A 10,975-nucleotide genomic window follows, 5' to 3' on the forward strand; every position below is an offset into this window, starting at 1 on the left:
TCCAGGAATAGTGGAGAATAATACGGTACTGTACAATAAAAGCGGGAATGAAATGCTAAACACTCAAGCCTATGAGGCCAGCATAGGACATCAAACAAGAGAGAAGGCTAAGCAAGACAAAGAAGCCTTTGGAGCTCATTTAAAAGCAACCAGAGATGTTCTGTATGTATTTGTTAGAAGTACATTCCGTGTCTGTACAGCAGCTTTCTCTGATCTGCTGCCCCCCCCCCCACAATAAGTTTTGGACTACAACATCCATCATCCCCAGTGGATGATGGGATTTGTAGTCCAAGACAACATCTGGAAGAAACCAGGCTGGGGAAAGCTGGTGTACGGTGATGCTGTTTTCATCAAACCACCGGTCTTACCTTTGAACCCGTAAAGAAACTGCTTGAGGGGCCTTAGGAAACCCTTCACTGTATTCACAAAACAGTCCCAGAGGGAACAGTTGCCCGAACACGAATTACAGCAGGAACCACAGCAGGAATTACACATCTTGGCGGCTTCTTGGGTTCACCTGCTTTGGAGAAATGGGGGTGAAGTGTATCAGGACATCCAAGGTGCAAAAAGGCATGTGGCATTCTCCCTCCGCCCTAAAATCCCCTGCTATGGTAACTAGCCTTGTATCTTTGTGTTTAACAGAAGGCCGGCATGCAGAAATGAAGCCAACAGTTCACCTGTGTGCTGGGAAAAGCTTCACTTGGTTTCTTTCTGCCTATGGGCTGCTGTTTGATGTACAGGGGCTGAGCTGTTAAAAAGTTGACTGTGCTATTTTTCACCTTAGCTCTTCCATAAACACCCATGCGCTGGTTTATTGATTTGATAGAGAGCAAGGGAGAAAAGCTGGCCCTGCTAAACTTTGCTCCGCTTCAGAGGTTTTTGCCCTCTAACTTTTGTGATAGGGAAATGCCTTTTAAAAGTGATCTTCAATCCAAGTACATCGTTTACACGGGGACCATTTACAGCAGGCATAGGCAACCTTGGCTCTCCAGATGTTTTGGAACTACAGCTCCCATGATCCCTAGCTAACAAGGCCAGTGATCAGGGATCATGGGAGTTGTAGTTCCAAAACATCTGGAGAGCCAAGGTTGCCTATGCCTGATTTAAGGCGAACAGCTCATCCTTTGTGTCTTAGCTCAGAATTAAGCCCGGCAGGGTTCAGTAGGGCTTACTCCCGAGTGAGCCAATTGCACCCTATATCAGGGGTCAGCAACCTTTTTCAGCTGTGGGCCAGTCCATCATCCCTCAGACCATGTGGTGGGCCAGACTCTATTTGGGGGGGAAATGAACGAATTCCTATGCCCCACAAATAACCCAGAGATGCATTTTAAATAAAAGCACACATTCTACTCATGTAAAAACACGCTGATTCCCGGACCGTCTGCGGAAGGCGATTGGGCCGTATCCAGCCCCTGGCCTAAATCAACCTAAGCACAATGTTAAATGTTGATTTGAGTGGTTCAATGGAAAATGGCGACCTGTTCTTTGCTAAATAAATAATAAACCAATCCCACAGTCCTGAATTCGCAGAGAAAAAAACCAGTGGATATAAAGGTACACATTTTTCTTCTCTGCACACAGACAGCATGAGAAATCAATCAATCTTCATCACTTCCCCTGCTTCTCTGTTGTTACAGCATGAGCACACAAGTTCATAGCTGCCAAGTTTTCCCTTTTCTCGCGAGGAAGCCTATTCAGCATAAGGGAAAATCCCTGTAAAAAAGGGATAACTTGGCAGCTATGCTTCAAGTTGCTGTGGCCGAGGGATGCAAACTTAAAGCTCCCACAGCAATGCATCATCCGTGAATTCAGATATGCAGGAAACCCTTGTATCTACAAAAAGCTATCAAATTCAAGACTTTGATGAATTTCAGCATATAATAATAATAATAATAATAATAATAATAATAATAATAATAATTTATTATTTATACCCCGCCCATCTGGCTGGGTTTCCCCAGCCAATCTGGGCAGCTTCCAGCAGATATTAAAATACAATAATCTATTAATCATTAAAAGCTTCCCTAAACAGGGCTGCCTTCAGATGTCTCAGACAGAGCAGGGAGCAGGGGTGGGGTGGGGGAAGAGAGAGAGAGAGAACCTGTCTGTGTGTGGCTGTCACGATGCCATGTTTTTTAAAAAAGGGAAAACCCAAGAATAAAAACATGGGGACTGTACCGCAGAGAGTGTATTATAATAACATTAGTACGGTAATGTTATTATAATACACAATCTGTGGTATAGTTTAAAATAAAGTGATAAAATGAAACAGCCGGAAAGAGATATATATTATGGCTATCGCAGGGGCTTTGTGATTTAGCCCACAGGAGGGAAGCACCGGAGACCAGAAGACCTTAAGGTTCAGTCCAGAAACCAAATGTATTATTTCCGATTATTCTGGGTTGTTGTTTTCTTTTCTTTTCTTTTAAAAAAAATTCATTCAGCTATTTATAAACCGCCCACTCGCATAAAATGTCAAGACAGAATACAACAACGTAGACAGGTGCAATAAAACATAAGATACCGTTTTTTTAAAAAAAAATAATCGTAAGAAATGATTGGTTCTTTAGGGGGAAATTTAAACAACTGAATAGGCCTGTCAAGAGATGTATGGAAGTTAGCAGCAAGGACTCCTGGCCTGCCAAATCTCACCCAGAAGAGGATTTCCACAGCACGTGAGTGGGGAGAAACTAAATGCCTGGCTTCTGAAACATGGGGGACAACCAACTAGTAATAGAATTATAGGGTGTTCTTTAACAACAATAACTCCAAGATATGTCAAAATAAAAATAAAAAATCCTTCCCGTAGCACCTTAGAGACCAGCTAAGTTTGTCATAGGTATGAGCTATGCACACGAAAGCTCAAACCTATGACAAACTTAGTTGGTCTCTAAGGCGCTACTGGAAGGATTTTTCATTTTTATTTTGACTGCGTCAGACCAACACGGCTACCTACCTGTTCCAAGATATGTGTGCAATTTGCACAATGCATGCTCAGCTATCACAACTGGCACAGAGCTGCAGAGTTGGAAGGGACCACGAGGGTCATCTAGTCTAACCCCCTGCAGTGCAGGAATCTTTTTGCCCAACGTGGGACTCGAACCCACAACCCTGAGATTATTAAGTGTCATTCTACTAGTGAGTAAAGAGGTTCCAACTTACAAGGCAGTGATGCTTCTCCTGTCCTGGATGTCTTCTCCTGGAGATGTTCTGTTCCTCTGGGAAATTCAGGTGGCTTTATATACCCAAGGTCTCAGGTCCTCAAGTCCTGAATCGGCCGGTCACGTGCCCACCAGCGAGGTTAGTCACGAGTTCTTCACATAGCCTCGGAAGTTTTCCCTGCCCTGTATGGTGCTCTATAAACCTTTAAGTGTTTAATTGAGAGTAGCTGAGAGACAAATGCAGGAAACAGTCTAGTTCAGTAAAAGGGCTTCCCTGTCCTGAACATGTCACCCATTAGCCAGATTTGGGGAGATAAGACACACGATGGATATTAAGCACAAGCTCACGTTGGCCCCATAAATAAAATGCACGGCTGTGCGGCAAATAGCCTGTGTCACAACTGCAATGCCCTTAAGATATTGCAAAGTAATTGCTGCCTTTGGTCCCTGGAGGCAGTTGCCTTCAAAATAAGGAAAGGGGGAAAAGAGATCATGACTAGGCAAGCAGAGAGGCTGATCTGCCTTGGACCCGGTTTAAAGTGGGCAAATGTGACCCTCCAGGGACATGCCCACTCTTTAGGATTATACAGCGATACCTTGGTTCTCAAACTTAATCTGTTCCGGAAGTCCATTTGTCTTCTGAAATGTTCGAAAACCAAGGCGCAGCTTCTGATTGGTGCAGGCGCCCCGGAAACCGTAGCTGACAGCCGCATCAGACGTTCGGCTTTTGAGAAATGTTTGAAAACCAGAACTCTTACTTCCGGGTTTTGGGTGGGCGTTTGAGAACCAAGGTACCACTGTACAGTATAGCTGTTAATCCCCCCCCCCCTGAATTGGACCAGAGTAGTCCACCCCTGCATCATAGCTGCCAAGTTTTCCCTTTTCTCGCGAGGAAGCCTATTCAGCATAAGGGAAAATCCCTTAAAAAAAGGGATAACTTGGCAGCTATGCCCTGCATGTATTTGAATTTTGTAGAATCACAGAATCAAAGAATCACTGTAGAGTTGGAAGGGGCCATAAGAGCAATGCAGGAAGCTTTTGCCCAAACAGGGGCTCAAACCCACAACCCTGAGATTAAGAGGCCTATGATCTACTGACTGAACTACAAAGGAGCAACTTTGGTGTTTCCAGGAGATAAGCTGTGTTTGCCCTCTCCTTCTAAATTGTTGATACTATAATGCCAATTAATTACAGTACCAACAGATACACAGATAGCTGTGCAAGCTTCTTCTTCTTCTTCTTCTTCTTCTTCTTCTTCTTCTTCTTCTTCTTCCTCTTCCTCTTCCTCTTCCTCTTCCTCTTCCTCTTCCTTCTCCCCTCTCCCCACCCCCACCCCACAGGAAATGCACAAAACCACACAGCTGGGCAATTGCAAATTTGCTTGTGCAGTTTTCTGGTTTTGTGCAAATCTGAGGGATCAATATAAGGGGGTAAGGTCCTTTTAGGAGTGCTCCAGAAACAGGAAGTCTGGAAATGAAATGAAAGCAACTGCAAATTCTCGGCACACAATTTTCAGATTGCTGCTCAATTTATCTGGTGCAGATTTTTTTTAAAAAATGTGGTTTGCTTATACCTTTTCTGGTTTTGTGCAAATCTGAGAGATCAAAAGGAGCACACACGGACACACACAAACCTATACACACACATATATTGCTACATGAAACATTAAAAACTTCCCTATACAGGGAATCTTCTATACAGACATCTTCTAAAAGTTGTACAGTTTCTGTTGTATCTGTTTGACTTCTGATGGGAGGGCGTTCCACAGGGTGGGTGCCACCACCGAGAAGGCCCTCTGCCTGGTTCCCTGTAACCTTGCAGGGAGGGAACTGTCAGAAGGCCCTCGGAGCTGGACCTCAGTGTCTGGGCTGGGTGGAGACGCTCCTTCAGGTATACTGGCCCGAGGTCATTTGGGTCTTTAAAGGTCAGCGCCAACACTTTGATTTGTGTTCGGAAATGTACTGGGAGCCAATGTAGGTCTTTCAGGACTGGTTTTATATGGTCTCAGCGGCCACTCCCAGTCACCAGTCTAGCTGCCACATTCTGGATTAGCTATAGTTTCCGGGTCACCTTCCAAGGTAGCCCCATGTAGAACATGGAGAAAAGAAATGAAAACACTGAGGAAGGGGGGCTGTGTAGCAGAAAGTGACAATTGATCCATTTACCCCAAAACACTGAAACAAATTGTGTGATGCCCAAATGGAGAGGTTTGGAGCCTGGTTTCCCGCAGCTTGCTGGATTTATAGGGGGAAAGCGTTGAAATGAGTGTTGACAGACACTGCAAAATGTGGACAATGCAAATTAAATGGGAACACAAACAGCTGGAAACACACAGTAAACTCCAGTGCGGATGAGCCCCAGGACTCTCTGTTTGGTCTTGGGGAGTCTCCCCAGGCTGCATCTCCTCTCAAGTCACACCCCTCCCTTGTCCTGCTTTGCACCTTCTTTGGGTGTTTGTACCTGCCTGGAATGTGTCCTTGAACTCTGAAAGTGCCTTTTGCTTGTCTGGATAGGAAATGCAGAGGTGTGTGAGTGTGGGTAACTAGCTTTCTGTGCAAAGGTAAAATTCGGATTAGTTGCCCTGCCCACCTTTGCCTCTGGCCCTAGCCACCACTGCCGCATGGCTCTTGCAAGGTGGCCAAGGCAGAAATGTGGCATTTGGCCTGCAGAAATGTACCCCCACAAAGGAAACTTTGAGAGCTAGAGGGTTGCATCTCAGCCACAGAAGCCCTTACGTAACCTCAGCTTCCTTACATTTTTGGCTCCTTAAACTACTAAACCTCGCCAGCCAAAACCACCTACTGCATCAACCTTTAATTTGCAAACAGACATTCTTAATGGGAACTGAAATACTACATGCCTCCATCCGTATTCGTAATTGTTGCTGCAAGAGAACTAATGACTTTTTATCATCCGTAAAACCACACTTGTTCCGATTCTAATCATTACAGGCCCACTGAGGGAGCTTAACAGAACCATTTAAGTGCAGGGGTTAGTTATTTTACACCACAGCGACGGCTATAAATGTGTAGCTTTACTTTGCAATCTGTCACACCACTGTATTTTTTTTACCTCAGCAGCTGTGACATCATATCTCAGCGACAATGCTCCTTACTTCACTCTCTGTTACAGGTTGGGCTTGTCGCCTTTTCAACAATCATCTCACCTAGGATTACCAAAAGACCCTGTAGAAACCCCACTTGTTTTGTCTGTGGTTCATCTCACCTGCTCTATTAGTCAGGGGGCAATGGCATCATACAAATTATGTTTAGCATCCACCCCTTTAATGTACATAATATGTTGTTGTTGTTCGTTGTTTAGTCGTTTAGTCGTGTCCGACTCTTCATGACCCCATGGACCAGAGCACGCCAGGCACTCCTGTCTTCCACTGCCTCCTGCAGTTTGGTCAAACTCATGTTCATAGCTTTGAGAACACTGTCCAACCATCTCGTCCTCTGTTGTCCCCTTCTCCTAGTGCCCTCAATCTTTCCCAACATCAGGGTCTTTTCCAGGGAGTCTTCTCTTCTCATGAGGTGGCCAAAGTATTGGAGCCTCAGCTTCACGACCTGTCCTTCCAGTGAGCACTCAGGGCTGATTTCCTTCAGAATGGATAGGTTTGATCTTCTTGCAGTCCATGGGACTCTCAAGAGTCTCCTCCAGCACCATAATTCAAAAGCATCCATTCTTCGGCGATCACCCTTCTTTATAGTCCAGCTCTCACTTCCATACATCACTACTGGGAAAACCATAGCTTTAACTATACGGACCTTTGTCGGCAAGGTGATGTCTCTGCTTTTTAAGATGCTGTCTAGGTTTGTCATTGCTTTTCTCCCAAGAAGCAGGCGTCTTTTAATTTTGTAACTGCTGTCACCATCTGCAGTGATCAAGGAGCCCAAGAAAGTAAAATCTCTCACTAAAGGACCCCTGGACAGTTAAGTCCAATCAAAGGTAACTATGGGGTTGTGGCGTTCATCTTGCTTTCAGGCCGAGAGATCCGGCGTTTGTCCACAGGCAGTTTTCCGGGTCATGCGGCCAGCATGACTAAACCACTTCTGGCGTAACGAGACACTGTGACGGAAACCAGAGTGCATGGAAATGTCGTTTACCTTCCCGCCACAGCAGTACCTATTTATTTACTTGCACTGGTGTGCTTTCGAACTGCTAGGCTGGCAGGAGCTGGGACAGAGCAACGGGAGCTCACCCCGTCGTGGGGATTCGAACTGCTGATCTTCCGACCAGCAAGCCCAAGAGGCTCAGTGGTTTAGACCACAGCGCCACCCGCATCCCTTTACCTGAAAAAATATGTAACTATAACAAAACAAAAGTAGTCATGATAAATGAACTATTAAAAAAATACACAACCAGACTGAACACTTTCCACAGAAATCATAAGATCGGAAATAAACATAGCGTACAAAAACCAACAACAGGAATAACAGGAAGACCATCCCCAGCCAACCCCCCCCCCCAAACAACACCCCAGCCCCTAGATTTAACACAAATCTGTTGCTATGCCTTCCCCCTAACTTTCTGGGGGGTATCATTGTGTTGCCACCCTTTGGGCCTCTTGTGGAGAAGCCACACAAAGAAGGGCGTCAGATGATGGCTGCAGAGACCAATTGGTTCATATGTAGAGAGGTGGCCCTTTAGAGGTCAAAAACAGCTCTTTGAATTGCGCCTGGAAACTAATTGGCAGCCAGTGGAGTCGGACCAGGATCGGTGTAATATCCTCAGACCTTCTGGCTCCGGTGAGCAACCTGGCCGCCGAATTCGGCACCTGGTGAAGTTTCCATACTGCCTTTAGAGGCAGCTCTATGGACAATGTGTTGTAGTAATCTAACCTAGACGTTACTAGAGCGTAGACTACGTAACATAGGCTATCCCTGTTGAGATAGGGGCATAGCTGAGCCACCAGCCGAAGCTGATGGGAGGCCACTGAGGCCACTTGAGCCTCAAGTGACAGCAACAGATCCAGGAGTAATACCCCTCCCACTTCTGTGTGAACCCCATAAGGCCTTCGGGAAGTGGTGCAGAAGCATTTTCTAGCCTGAGGTTTTCCAGTTCTTTCATGGGCAAGCTTCTAGATCAGGCACCCCCAAACTACAGCCCTCCAGATGTTTTGGCCTACAACTCCCATGATCCCTAGCTAACAGGGCCAGTGGTCAGGGATGATGGGAATTGTAGTCCAGAACATCTGGAGGGCCGAAGTTTGGGGGTGCCTGATCAAGGGAAGCATCTAGATCAAGGGAAGTAATACTACCACTGTAGTCCGCTCTGGTCAGACCTCACCTGGAATACTGTGTCCAGTTCTGGGCACCACAGTTCAAGAAGGATACTGACAAGCTGGAACGTGTCCAGAAGAGGGCAACCAAAATGGTCAAAGGCCTGGAAACGATGCCTTATGAGGAACGGCTTAGGGAGCTGGGTATGTTTAGCCTGGAGAAGAGAAGGTTAAGGGGTGATATGATAGCCATGTTCAAATACAGTATATAAAAGGATGTCATATAGAAGAGGGTGAAAGGTTGTTTTCTGCTGCTCCAGAGAAGCAGACACGGAGCAATGGATTCAAGCTACAAGAAAGAATATTCCACCTAAACATTAGGTAGAACTTCCTGACAGTAAGAGCTGTTCGACAGTGGAATTTGCTGCCAAGGAGTGTGGTGGAGTCTCCTTCTTTGGAGGTCTTTAAGTGGGGACTTGACAGCCATCTGTCAGGAATGCTTTGCTGGTTTATTATTATCGTTTATTTCTGGTGTTTCCTGCTTGGCAGGGGGTTGGACTGGATGGCCCTTGTGGTCTCTTCCAACTCTATGATTCTATGATTCTGGGGGCCACGTGGTTGTTGTGGTGGGTGGAGCCTGGGGCAATTGCTGCACCTCATGAGCAGGAGAGGGCTTCATATCCTGCTTTTGGTTGGACACTGTTTGGACTAGGCAGTCTTTGGTCTGACCCAGCCAGGGCTCTCCATATATGTGCTTAAAACCTTTGCACAAGTTTAATCTACTTCTGCATGGCAGCAGCTTTTAAAGATGGGAATCAGTGTGATTGTTGCTTACCAGTTTGCATGGGCAAATTATGCTGCCCAAAAATATCGCTGAGTCACTGAGTATAACTCATGCGCTCAGCCCATCTGATTCTTCTCAAAGAGTAAGCCAGACTGTTGCAGACGAGGAATCTATTACAGAGAAAGCTGCAGAGATTGTCTAAGAAAAGTTTGCAGTCACACTTTGGGATGTCAAATCAGCGGGGCAGTCACACTTTGGGATGTCATGCAGTTCCAGCTACGTCAATGTAATATGGATAGAATGGGATGCACATCTTAAACTTTCGCTCCTGCCTTTTTTCTCAAGTGCTTAGGCCATATTACCTCCTCTTCTATTGCTGAGAACTTTCAAACCAAGCATTTAGTTTAGGCATTTAACAGTTGGGTGCCTAAATTAAATCCACTATAGATTATTTCTTTCAGCATTTAATGACCTGTGGATTAAATCTATCGATATATATGACCCCTTCGCCATTTACAGATCCATTACAGTGGTACCTCGGTTTAAGTACACAATTGGTTCCGGAAGTCTGTACTTAACCTGAAACGTACTTAACCTGAAGCGAACTTTCCCATTGAAAGGAATGGAAAGTGGATCAATCCGTTCCAGACAGGTCCGTGGAGTACTCAACGTGAAGCGTACTTAACCCGAGGTACGAGTATAATTGGTTCTGGAAGTCTGTACTTAACCTGAAGCGAACTTTCCCATTGAAAGTAATGGAAAGTGGATTAATCCGTTCCAGACGGGTCCGCGGAGTACTTAAACTGAAAGAACTCAAACCGAAGCGTACTTAAACCGAGGTATGACTGTACTCACAAGGAAAGGAACTCCTCATGATGGCTACTAATTAGCCAAGCTGTTGTGAGGTGCTACTTTGTCACAAAAATAGCAACAGCCACTGGGATCTGGGGTGTAACAGTGCATCCAATATATTCGATCCACTGTGTGGCAATGCAAACTTCAAATATCCCTATTTATACAGTCCTTGGGCCCCTCCAGGCTGGTGTCTATTCGCAGGCACTGTATATTCTGCAACCTGTCACTAATGCAACCGTAGTGCATTGCAGGCAGATTTATACTGGACTGTCCACACGGCATTCTTTTTTTATTAGCTGTTCTGCCATGCTTCCCCAATGCTACTATGTTATTGCCATCTGGAGGGGACACTTTAGAGCAGTGAAAGTGGGACAAAAATTAAAATAAACTGGAATATTTGCAGTATTAAAAGTTACAGGATTTCAGCAGGATGTCTGATCGGAAACGAAGCAGAATGCCTGCCCCAGACCTTTTGCAGGTGCAAACACTATTGAAAGTGAGATCATGGATAACCGCCATGATACTACACCTCGAGTTACAAACACTTCGGGTTACAGACTCGGAAGTAGTACCTGGGTTAAGAACTTTGCCTCAGGATGAGAAGAGAAATCACGCGGCGGCAGCACAAGGCCCCATTAGCTAAAGTGGTACCTCAGGTTAAGAACGGTTTCAGATTAAGAACAGACCTCTGGAACGAATTAAGGTCTTAACCTGAGGTAACACTGTATTATGAGCGCAAATAATCATGAAAGTGCATGGAATTCAGCGACCAGGTTGCTCACCGGAGCAAGACGGTTTGAGCATATTACACCGATCCCTGGTCCAACTGCACTGGCTACCAATTAGTTTCCGGGCCCAATTCAAAGTGCTGGTTTTGACCTATAAAGCCTTGAACGGTTCAGGACCGCAATACCTCAAGGACCGCCTCTTTCCATATGAACCTACCCGGACCCT

This window comes from Zootoca vivipara, chromosome 2, assembly GCF_965207765.1.
Source record: "Zootoca vivipara chromosome 2, rZooViv2.hap1.1, whole genome shotgun sequence".
In the NCBI taxonomy this organism is placed as follows: domain Eukaryota; kingdom Metazoa; phylum Chordata; class Lepidosauria; order Squamata; family Lacertidae; genus Zootoca; species Zootoca vivipara.